Source organism: Lissotriton vulgaris, chromosome 8 (genome assembly GCF_964263255.1).
Source record: "Lissotriton vulgaris chromosome 8, aLisVul1.2, whole genome shotgun sequence".
Taxonomy (NCBI): Eukaryota; Metazoa; Chordata; class Amphibia; order Caudata; family Salamandridae; genus Lissotriton; species Lissotriton vulgaris.
In genome coordinates, this window is record NC_141696.1 from 1478823714 (window position 1) to 1478835013 (window position 11300).

At 42.5% G+C, this 11300-nt stretch overlaps 1 pseudogene; it reads right to left on the reverse strand.

Moving 5' to 3' along the window:
* Positions 1-344: 344 nt before the first annotated feature.
* Positions 345-462, reverse strand: LOC147698953 (5S ribosomal RNA; annotated as a pseudogene).
* Between the last annotated feature and the right edge of the window lie 10838 nt (positions 463-11300).

Here is an 11300-nt window from a genome sequence, read left to right on the forward strand (position 1 = left end):
GTCAGCGGCGTAAAAGTGATGCAAGGGCTCTTAAATGAGCCCCATGGTGGTTTGTGACATGGCTGGGGGAGCGAGCGAGTGGGAGGGAAGGAGCATATGAATGAGAAGTGAGTCAGAGGGCGCGCTGGTGAAGCCTCACGCTTGAATGGCTCAAATGCATTGGGGAGAATCTGCAATCCAAAACCTCTTGGTAGGATTTGCTGGTAGCCCTCTATATGTCTCGACAGCTGCAATGCGCAAGCGCATTGGTAGGACGAGACCTAAAAACGGAAGTGCCATTAGCGAGAAAGGTTGTGTGGGATTGTGCGATAGAGGAGCACCCCTGGTGTCAGAGAGAAGCAAAATGCCTCAGCACCTGGTATTCCCAGGCGGTCTCCCATCCAAGTACTAACCAGACCCGACCCTGCTTAGCTTCTGAGATTGGACGAGATCGGGCACATTCAGGGTGGTATGGCCGTAGGCACGAGAGGCTGCCGGTCCAGGCCTCTTATGCAGACGCAGCCCGCATGGTGTCATCACCAGGCTACTTACAAGTACATTTGCACATTTCCCTTTCACACCTGCCCTCCCTTTCGAACTTCCTGCACAGAGCCAAGCACAGCCCTCTCTCGCACTTGCTTATTTGACACTTTGGCACCGACTGGGGCCGTTCTTCTTAAGGGGCCGGCACTGGCAGCAGCAAGCACCTAGCCTTCCTTCTAAGGCACTCTGCTCGGGCCACTTCTCTAAAGGCCCCCAGGGGCTGCAGAGACTCCCGCTCAGCAGCTGATGCTCACCACAACTCTGGGGAGGCAACTTCTTCACCCTCAAGTACTGGCTGCTGCAAATCTACTATTTTTTTTTTATTTTTAAATCAAGGACAGGGACCTCATATGCAAATAATGTCTATGCCCCACCCCTCTGTGCCTGCGTGTAGAAGAGCGAGTGAGGCGAGGGTCCGAGAAGTGCCTGGGTCCAGGGCCCTTAATGTCACCGGCCCGGCTTTCTGCCTCAGCGGCCCCCTGCTCCCAGCCTGCCTCGGACAGCCTAGAGAGGGCGGGCCCAGAACCGGCGCCGGCGCAGCCCGTCAGCAGCAGCAGCTTGCAGCAGCTCCCCAGCCTTAGCTGGGGGTCCTCTGTCCTGTCTTAGGGTAGTTTTCGAGGTTAAAGTTAAGGGCCATGCATATTGTAAATCCCATGCCCGTTTCTTTGTAAATAAAATGTTTTAAAAAAAGTAGAGTAGGCGAGCAGAATATATACTGTCATGATCAGACACCTTTCTGTTCAAATGGGTAGTCAGGTTCCCTGTTGCCCATTTATGCACCTTTGTGTGATGGAAATGTACTAATTATCACTATTTATGAAATTTAATAGATAGTCAGGTTCCCTGTTATCTATAGGGTTTTATTATTTTTTGCACTTGACATATATATGGTAACATGTATATCTGTATATACATATGTTAGGAATTTTTAGCAATTTTCTATTTTCCGTTCCTCCGGGCATTTTTACATCTGTGGCATTTTTTTCTCCCTCTCTTTAATTATGTTTTATCACTATGTAACTCGTCACTACACTTACTTTTATATTCTGTTAAGAACAAGAAATCATGATGAAATTACTGTTTTTAGAATTGGATTTTATATTTACCTTTAATTGAATAATATGGCTTAATATGGCTTAGTTCCTGATTTTAATACAGGTAATATATATGTGCATTTTCTTTTATCAATACAATATATATCATGAATTTTATCACTTTTTAGAATTGAAAGTATGCACTTTATATCAAGCCTCTTTGCACACTAGGCAGGGTTGCCTTAGCTTTTTGGTCGTTAGTATTGGCGCACTTTGTTGCCCTTTTTGCACAACTTTGCTCTCCCTTCTCGTGTCCATACAGACAAAAAGCAAGTCGAAATTATCATTACTTTTATTCTGTACGAACCTGCATGTTGGTTTCCTCTTTATGATTCACTGGATTCAACCAGTTACTACACCAATTGTAATCATGAATTGTTCCTATGATTTGTTTTGTGTAAAATACTGACACAATGATACGTACAAAACGCATTTATGCAAAGGATTGTAAATATGCTAATTTCGAAGTGTGGTTTTTATTTCTTAATTGCTTTATCCTCAGCAATAGAACCATTTAGAAACGATTCTGTCTTCTTAATAATGGACACCCACAACGATAGTCTGTTGTCCATATAAGTTTTGTCACATGACCATCTTTGGAGGCGGGCAGCAGGCGGGGCACTAATGCACTTTAAATATCACAAAAATCAGCTACTCCGTGCATGTGAACAAGGGCTGCAAGGCCCGAAACGCGTCATGGTTGGTTGGTCCACAAAAAACTGAAAATAAACTTACCTGAAAGAACTTGTGGTCTGTCTCCTGCTCCGCCGGTCCTGGGGATATATATACATGTATATATATATATATATATATATATATATATATATATATATATATATATATATATATATATATATATATACCCGTCCCGACGTTGTCCGGGTATGAATTGCTGCCGGCCAGTAGTATATTGTTTCGTAGGATTTCGTTTTGATAGCATTTCCTATCTGTGACAGGCCTGTGAAATGCTCCGATTCACAGTGCACTGTTGATGCACTTAAGAGTGCGCGTTCAGTAGTGTGTGAACTCGAGTTTCCCTACTTTATTTTCCTTGCAATATTATATAGCGCGAACTCGACAACATGGCATGAGCACAATTTATATTACAGAAGAACACATTCATTTGTGGTAGGCACGGATAGACAAAGCGATTTGTCTGGAATCACAGGATGTTGAGCTGATGCCGAGATTCGAACGTAGCTCCACAGCTCTAAAGTTCGCAAGTCTAGACCTTGTGGCGGGAGGTGTGTTTAAAAGTGTATGTCGGTGCTGGCACTCAATGAGAGAGTTTAACAAGAAAGAAAGGCTTAATGGGGTCTTTGCAAAGGACTGATCTCTAAAAGTAGAAAAGAAGAATGCATGAGAGTTAGAAAAGAGTATGCAGAACAATGGAAATGAATCCCATCAGCCCACCCATATGGCGGAGCCTCATCATCCGGGATTAGTTGTTGGGTCCTGGTACAAATGAGGAGACACACCTGATAGATTGTGTGTTTTTTCTCCAATCATCCAGGACCACCCAGGCGGATCCGACCTCCAGTGTACAGTGGGTAAGATGGTGTGAGAACTCAAAAGAAGAGTGATTTGCAGTGTAACAAAAAATATATGGGAAAAATAGTGAGATAAAATTGACTACCATGTTCAAGGGAAACTTTATTAGGGAATGAACCATGGGGTCAAGATTAAAACTGAAGTGTAAGACAGTGCAATATAATAACTGCCCTAAGAAGATGATAAAGTGGTCGACATGTTTCTGCTGTATTCAGGGGCAACTCCCCTGCTTAGCTTTCATTAGGACCAGATCTTACTATACACTACTGCAAATGAAAAAGTGATTTCTCGAAATGATTCAAATTGTGAAACATAATCTATTAGGTACTTAGTGTTACCCAGTAATTAATCTGGAGAGAGTTCTGCAGGCAGAAGTACTTACAGCACCAGTTGTACCAGATGTTTTCAAGGGATTCTTTCCTGTAGAAATAATATTGAAAAATAGAGACACAAAATATATCTACTGTGCACCTCAATCTAACTCATACATCCAAAAACTGCAGATATAATGTACAGTATCAGTCCACTTACATCAGTGGTCAAAAGAAAAATAATTGGTATCAAGTGATTCATTACTTACCCCAGTAATCTAGGGAGTAAGCCTCACCTCTCCTGGCACCGGCCCAGAGATAGGAGGCCCCGCTCTAAGTATATATGGAAAAATAGTGTAAAAACAGGGGGGGGATTTCATCATATAAATTTAGAAATCCATTCAACATATTTACATACAAAAAGTGCATGCTCTTTTAGGAGCACCACAACAACATTGGTATTAAACAAGATTGCTTAAAAATGGCTGAAAACAACAGGACTAGAGTCCTTCAGTGTATTTGTGGCTATTTTCTGTTTGATACTGCTCTGTCTAGTATAAGCAGCATTTCCAACTTTAACAAAAATTAATAAAAACACAGAAATAGCACTCCAGAGAAAAGAGCAGAGAGGAAAGCAACACTACAGGAAAATATTTCAAGTTTCCTTTACCTGTCCGTCGGTACCTCTGGCCTCTTCCTGAGGCTAGGGGGGAGGTACCGACTAGACGTCGTATGTGTGCTTTTATCCTGCATGATGGCATGTCATTAGTTGATTTGTAATGCGGACCAGAGAGAACACATGCGGGGTACCGGAGACCCAGGGCGCATGTGTGAGATCTCGCATGACTATTGGTTTCTGCATGGTCCAATAGAAAGAATCCAAGCAGCGGATACTTAGAGGATCGAAAACACACGTAATTGCCACGTGTGTACATAAATTGTTTTTTTGTTATTTTTTAAAAAATTAATAAGATCTATCCGATTGCGGACGGACGTGAAAAACCGCCCCAAATATGAAGCGTTCAATCGTCACCGATACAGTATTTCGAAACTCTCTCTGATTTCGAAGGACGTAGAAAGTGGTACGGAGCCCGTTTACAAGGCAGCATATGATAGGGCCTTCGTATGGACCAACGAAGCCCATTAGACAGGTATGCGCCAATCACAGCACTGGGGTTGACTCGACAATCACAACAAAGGAAAAGCTCCGTAAACAAAGACGCTCGAGGCCATCAGAACAAATGTAATAATAACAGAAAGCGCATTTATGTAAACGCGCGGAGTGATCTTCTAAGACCATTATCAAATCAAATGGTTGAAATGACTGGCAACTCTCTATGGCAGAACCAGATTTAAAAGTCTCATATGTAGAGAGTTCAGTGTAACAATAACTATACATAGTATCAAGTTGCAGCGTAACCTTCATGTGGAGATCTATGACTGTGCCCAAATCAAAAAGTTGAGATAGCTGGAATATCCCTATTACAGGACCAAATTTAAGAATCCCGTATGTAGTGAGTCACAGTAGTGGAGTTTTTTAGTCATATAGACCAAGACAACCCTTAAAGGTAAGATTACAAATCTGAGTGCACTAGATGTCTAAAAGGGCCGTCAAATCACGACAGAGGGTCAGATCAGGTAGACAATACGATCAACCAAAAAAGGGAGAGAAAGAAAAAGAAAGGCGTGAAACTATCAGCAGAGGGAAAGGTGTTGAATTAGACCATAGGAGACTGCCCTTCATGATAGCATAGAATGGATGACCACAAAACTCTCAGATAGAAGTCCAAGGAATATCATCGTTCAATCCTTCCACATCGCTTTTAAGGCGAAAAATCCATTTCTGTTCTTTTAGAAAGAGAAAACGTGATATGTCGGTAATATGAGGAGGGACGAAAGGTTTCTCCAAAACAGTCCATCGAATGTCTTCTGGAGAGTGCCTCATTTGTAGAAAATGTTTAGTGAGTCTGGTAGCCTGCTTGTTGCACCGGATGGTACTCTTATGCTCCGCACTTTGATCTTGCGAGTCGTCATTCCGACGTACCGTAAGGAGCATGGACAAGTGATCAAATATATCAACCTGTCGCTGTCACAGTTCGTGTGGCTTTGTAGAACCCATTGCCCTGAGGTACCGATATCAATGGAAACCGTCTTCTCAGTCTGTGGGCACGCAGTGCATATTCCACAAGGAAAATGCCATACTCGTGGAGGTAGATTCCACAAGGTGTTAGCTGGAATCACATTTGTGCGCCTAGGCCTCGTGTGGACCAGACTATCCTTCAGACTCGCACCCCTTTTGAACGAAAAGAGTGGTGGCTGGATGGTGTATCCAGAACTGTTGAGGATCTTCCAGTTCCTTTTTATTGTTTTCTGCAATTTATTTGGCAATGTGCAGAAGGTTGTCACAAAGGTTAATCTCTCTAAAGGTGGCTTCAGGACTGAAGGACTCAACAGGGCATCCCGATTATTGTTATGTGCCATTTTCTGTGCCCTTTTCACAAGATGTTTGGGATAGTCCCGATCTCGTAGTTTCATTGCTAAGTCTTTAGAAAAATCTACAAAATCAGAAGTTCTTGAACAATTCCTGCGGATCCTCAGGAATTGTCCCACCGGCAAGTTGTCACGTAGAGCTTTAGGGTGGTAGCTCATATACGGCAAGAGAGAGTTGCGGGCCATTGGTTTGCGATATAACTTGCTGCCAAGATGGCCATTCTCAGGAAAGATGGTTATGTCCAGAAAGGCTATTTCTTCTGTGCTGTGCTCAATTGTAAACTTTAGAAATGGATTCTGTACATTGAGCCATTGTAGGAAGAGGATGACTGTCTCAGATGTTCCATGCCAGATGACAAAAATGTCATCTATGTAGCGCTTCCACACTGAAATCTGATGCAGGAATGGATTCGTGTTATCAAAGACACACTTGTTCTCAAACATGTGAACATACAGGTTCGCTAAAGATGGGGCGAAGACGCTGCCCATCGATGTACCCGATACCTGTAGATACAAATCTTCCTCAAAAGCAAAGACATTTTCTGTCATGGCTAATCGGGCGCACTCCATGATGAAACTGATTGGAGTAATAGAATCTAAATTCGAGTCCTCCAGAAGACTCTGTACTGTTTGCAACGTTTCCTGCTGTGGTATGCAGGGATACAGAGATTCAACATCGAAGCTGACCAAAAGGTCAGTCCCGATGTTGAACTCTGTCTCGGGAAGCAATCTCAATACATCAGCAGTATCTTGTAAGAAAGTTGGCATCCTTTTAACCAATGGCCTTAGAAAAATGTCCACAAAAGTGGACAGTGGCTCAAGCAATGAACCAATGCCCGAAATAATTGGGCGGCCCGGTGGTGGCCTTTGGGCCTTATGAAGTTTAGGCAGGTAGTAGCGGGATTCTGACTCTGTGATCCAGCCCTCGGCTGACGCCTCTTCCACCATGTTCTTTATTTCACTTTGCAGTCTAGGAAAAACCGATGGAGATTGACCATACTCCAACCAACACTGTTGCAAACAGTACAGAGTCTTCTGGAGGACTCCAATTTAGATTCTATTACTCCAATCAGTTTCATCATGGAGTGCGCCCGATTAGCCATGACAGAAAATGTCTTTGCTTTTGAGGAAGATTTGTATCTACAGGTATCGGGTACATCGATGGGCAGCGTCTTTGCCCCATCTTTAGCGAACCTGTATGTTCACATGTTTGAGAACAAGTGTGTCTTTGATAACACGAATCCATTCCTACATTAGATTTCAGTGTGGAAGCGCTACATAGATGACATTTTTGTCATCTGGCAGGGAACATCTGAGACAGTCATCCTCTTCCTACAATGGATCAATGTACAGAATCCATTTCTAAAGTTTACAATTGAGCACAGCACAGAAGAAATAGCCTTTCTGGACATAACCATCTTTCCTGAGAATGGCCATCTTGGCAGCAAGTTATATTGCAAACCAATGGCCCGCAACTCTCTCTTGCCGTATACGAGCTACCACCCTAAAGCTCTACGTGACAACTTGCCGGTGGGACAATTCCTGAGGATCCGCAGGAATTGTTCAAGAACTTCTGATTTTGTAGATTTTTCTAAAGACTTAGCAATGAAACTACGAGATCGGGACTATCCCAAACATCTTGTGAAAAGGGCACAGAAAATGGCACATAACAATAATCGGGATGCCCTGTTGAGTCCTTCAGACATGAAGCCACCTTTAGAGAGATTAACCTTTGTGACAACCTTCTGCACATTGTCAAATAAATTGCAGAAAACAATAAAAAGGAACTGGAAGATCCTCAACAGTTCTGGATCCACCATCCAGCCACCACTCTTTTCGTTCAAAAGGGGTGCGAGTCTGAAGGATAGTCTGGTCCACACGAGGCCTAGGCGCACAAATGTGATTCCAGCTAACACCTTGTGGAATCTACCTCCACGAGTATGGCATTTTCCTTGTGGAATATGCACTGCGTGCCCACAGACTGAGAAGACAGTTTCCATAGATATCGGTACCTCAAGGCCGTGGGTTCTACAAAGCCACACAAACTGTAACAGCGACAGGTTGATATATTTGATCACTTGTCCATGCTCCTTATGGTACGTCTGAATGACGACTCGCAAGATCAAAGTGCGGATCAACGAGCATAAGAGTACCATCCAGTGCAACAAGCAGGCTACCAGACTCACTAAACATTTTCTACAAGTGAGGCACTCTCCAGAAGACATTCGATGGACTGTTTTGGAGAAACCTTTCGTCCCTCCTCATATTACCGACATATCACGTTTTCTCTTTCTAAAAGAACAGAAATGGATTTTTTGCCTTAAAAGCGATGTGGAAGGATTGAACGATGATATTCCTTGGACTTCTATCTGAGAGTTTTGTGGTCATCCATTCTATGCTATCATGAAGAGCAGTCTCCTATGGTCTAATTCAACAACTTTCCCTCTGCTGATAGTTTCACGCCTTTCTTTTTCTTTCTCTCCCTTTTTTAGTTGATCGTATTGTCTGCCTGATCTGACCCTCTGTCGTGATTTGACGGCCCTTTTAGACATCTAGTGCACTCAGATTTGTAATCTTACCTTTAAGGGTTGTCTTTGTCTATATGACTAAAAAACTCCACTACTTTGACTCACTACATACGGGATTCTTAAATTTGGTCCTGTAATAGGGATATTCCAGCTATCTCAACTTTTTGATTTGGGCACAGTCATAGATCTCCACATGAAGGTTAGGCTGCAACTTGATACTATGTATAGTTATTGTTACACTGAACTCTCTACATACGAGACTTTTAAATCTGGTTCTGCCATAGAGAGTTGCCAGTCATTTCAACCATTTGATTTGATAATGGTCTTAGAAGATCACTCCGCGCGTTTACATAAATGCGCTTTCTGTTATTATTACATTTGTTCTGATGGCCTCGAACGTCTTTGTTTACGGAGCTTTTCCTTTGTTGTGATTGTCGAGTCAGCCCCAGTGCTGTGATTGGCGCACACCTGCCCAATGGGCTTCGTTGGTCCATACGAAGGCCCTATCATATGCTGCCTTGTAAACGGGCTCCGTACCACTTTCTACGTCCTTCGAAATCAGAGAGCGTTTCGAAATACTGTATCGGTGACGATTGAACGCTTCATATTTGGGATGGTTTTTCACGTCCATCCGCAATCGGATAGATCTTATTATTTTTTTTAAAATAACAAAAAAACAATTTATGTACACACGTGGCAATTACGTGTGTTTTCGATCCTCTAAGTATCCGTTGCTTGGATTCTTTCTATTGGACCATGCAGAAACCAATAGTCATACGAGATCTCACACATGCGCCCTGGGTCTCCGGTACCCCGCATGTGTTCTCTCTGGTCCGCATTACAAATCAACCAATGACGTGCCATCATGCAGGATAAAAGCACACATACGACGTCTGGTCGGTACCTCCCCCCTAGCCTCAGGAAAAGGCCAGAGGTACCGACGGACAGGTAAAGGAAACTTGAAATATCCGAGATTTGTCTCTCATTTTCCTGTAGTGTTGCTTTCCTCTCTGCTCTTTTCTCTGGAGTGCTATTTCTGTGTTTTTATTAATTTTTGTTAAAGTTGGAAATGCTGCTTATACTAGACAGAGCAGTATCAACCAGAAAATAGCCACAAATACACTGAAGGACTCTAGTCCTGTTGTTTTCAGCCATTTTTAAGCAATCTTGTTTAATACCAATGTTGTTGTGGTGCTCCTAAAAGAGCACGCACTTTTTGTATGGAAATATGTTGAATGGATTTCTAAATTTATATGATGAAATCCCCCCCCTGTTTTTACACTATTTTTCCATATATACTTAGAGTGGGGCCTCCTATCCCTGAGCCAGTGCCAGGAGAGGTGAGGCTTACTCCCTAGATTACTGGGGTAAGTAATGAATCACTTGATGCCAATTATTTTTCTTTTGACCACTGATGTAAGTGGACTGATACTATACATTATATCTGCAGTTTTTGGATGTATGAGTTAGATTGAGGTGCACAGTAGATATATTTTGTGTCTCTATTTTTCATTATTATTTCTACAGGAAAGAATCCCTTGAAAAAATCTGGTACAACTGGTGCTGTAAGTACTTCTGCCTGCAGAACTCTCTCCAGATTAATTACTGGGTAACACTAAGTACCTAATAGATTATGTTTCACAATTTGAATCATTTCGAGAAATCACTTTTTCATTTGCAGTAGTGTATAGTAAGATCTGGTCCTGATGAAAGCTAAGCAGGGGAGTTGCCCCTGAATACAGCAGAAACATGTCGACCACTTTATCATCTTCTTAGGGCAGTTATTATATTGCACTGTCTTACACTTCAGTTTTAATCTTGACCCCATGGTTCATTTCCTAATAAAGTTTCCCTAGAACATGGTAGTCAATTTTATCTCACTATTTCTCTCATATATTTTTTGTTACACTGCAAATCACTCTTCTTTTGAGTTCTCACACCATCTTACCCACTGTACACTGGAGGTCAGATCCGCCTGGGTGGTCCTGGATGATTGGAGAAAAAACACACAATCTATCAGGTGTGTCTCCTTATTTGTACCAGGACCCAACAACTAATCCCAGATGACGAGGCTCCGCCATATGGGTGGGCTGATGGGATTCATTTCCATTGTTCTGCATACTCTTTTCTAACTCTCATGCATTCTTCTTTTCTACTTTTAGAGATCAGTCCTTTGCAGAGACCCCATTAAGCCGTTCTTTCTTGTTAAACTGTTTATACTGGGGGTGTAGGCTATGAGTGGTCTTTAAATATTTCCACCCCTTGGACCCTCCCCCAACCTTCCGTGTTATACATCAATGAGAGAGACCTGTGCATTTTTCAAATCGTTGGTGAAAAAATATGAGTTTGTTGCTGGAGATGTGGGCCGCCGTGCCACCAATGTACTTACCGGGGAGGGTAAATACCTATTATTCCTTTCTTTCCGCATACCATCACTTCGCATACTTTCATTCCGAAAGTACCATGACTCCGCAATGCCATTATAACGTGTGGCATTACATTTTATATGCTTTTACCACGCATACATTTACAACGAAATTCGTTGTAAATGCACGAATGATAAAAGCAAGTTTTTTTTATGTTTGGATAAGGCAAGTATGGGTATAGGGGTATATGTTTTGGGGTACTGAGGTATATGTTTTGGGGTGTTTGGGTATTTTAAGGGTTCAGATATAGTTTTGGGGTCTGGGGTACAGGGGTATTTTTAGGGTTCAAGGCTAGGTTTGGGTTTTGGGGTATAGGGGTATTTTTAGGGTTCAGGGGTAGGTTTGGGTTTTGGGGTACAGGGGTATTTTAAGGGTTCA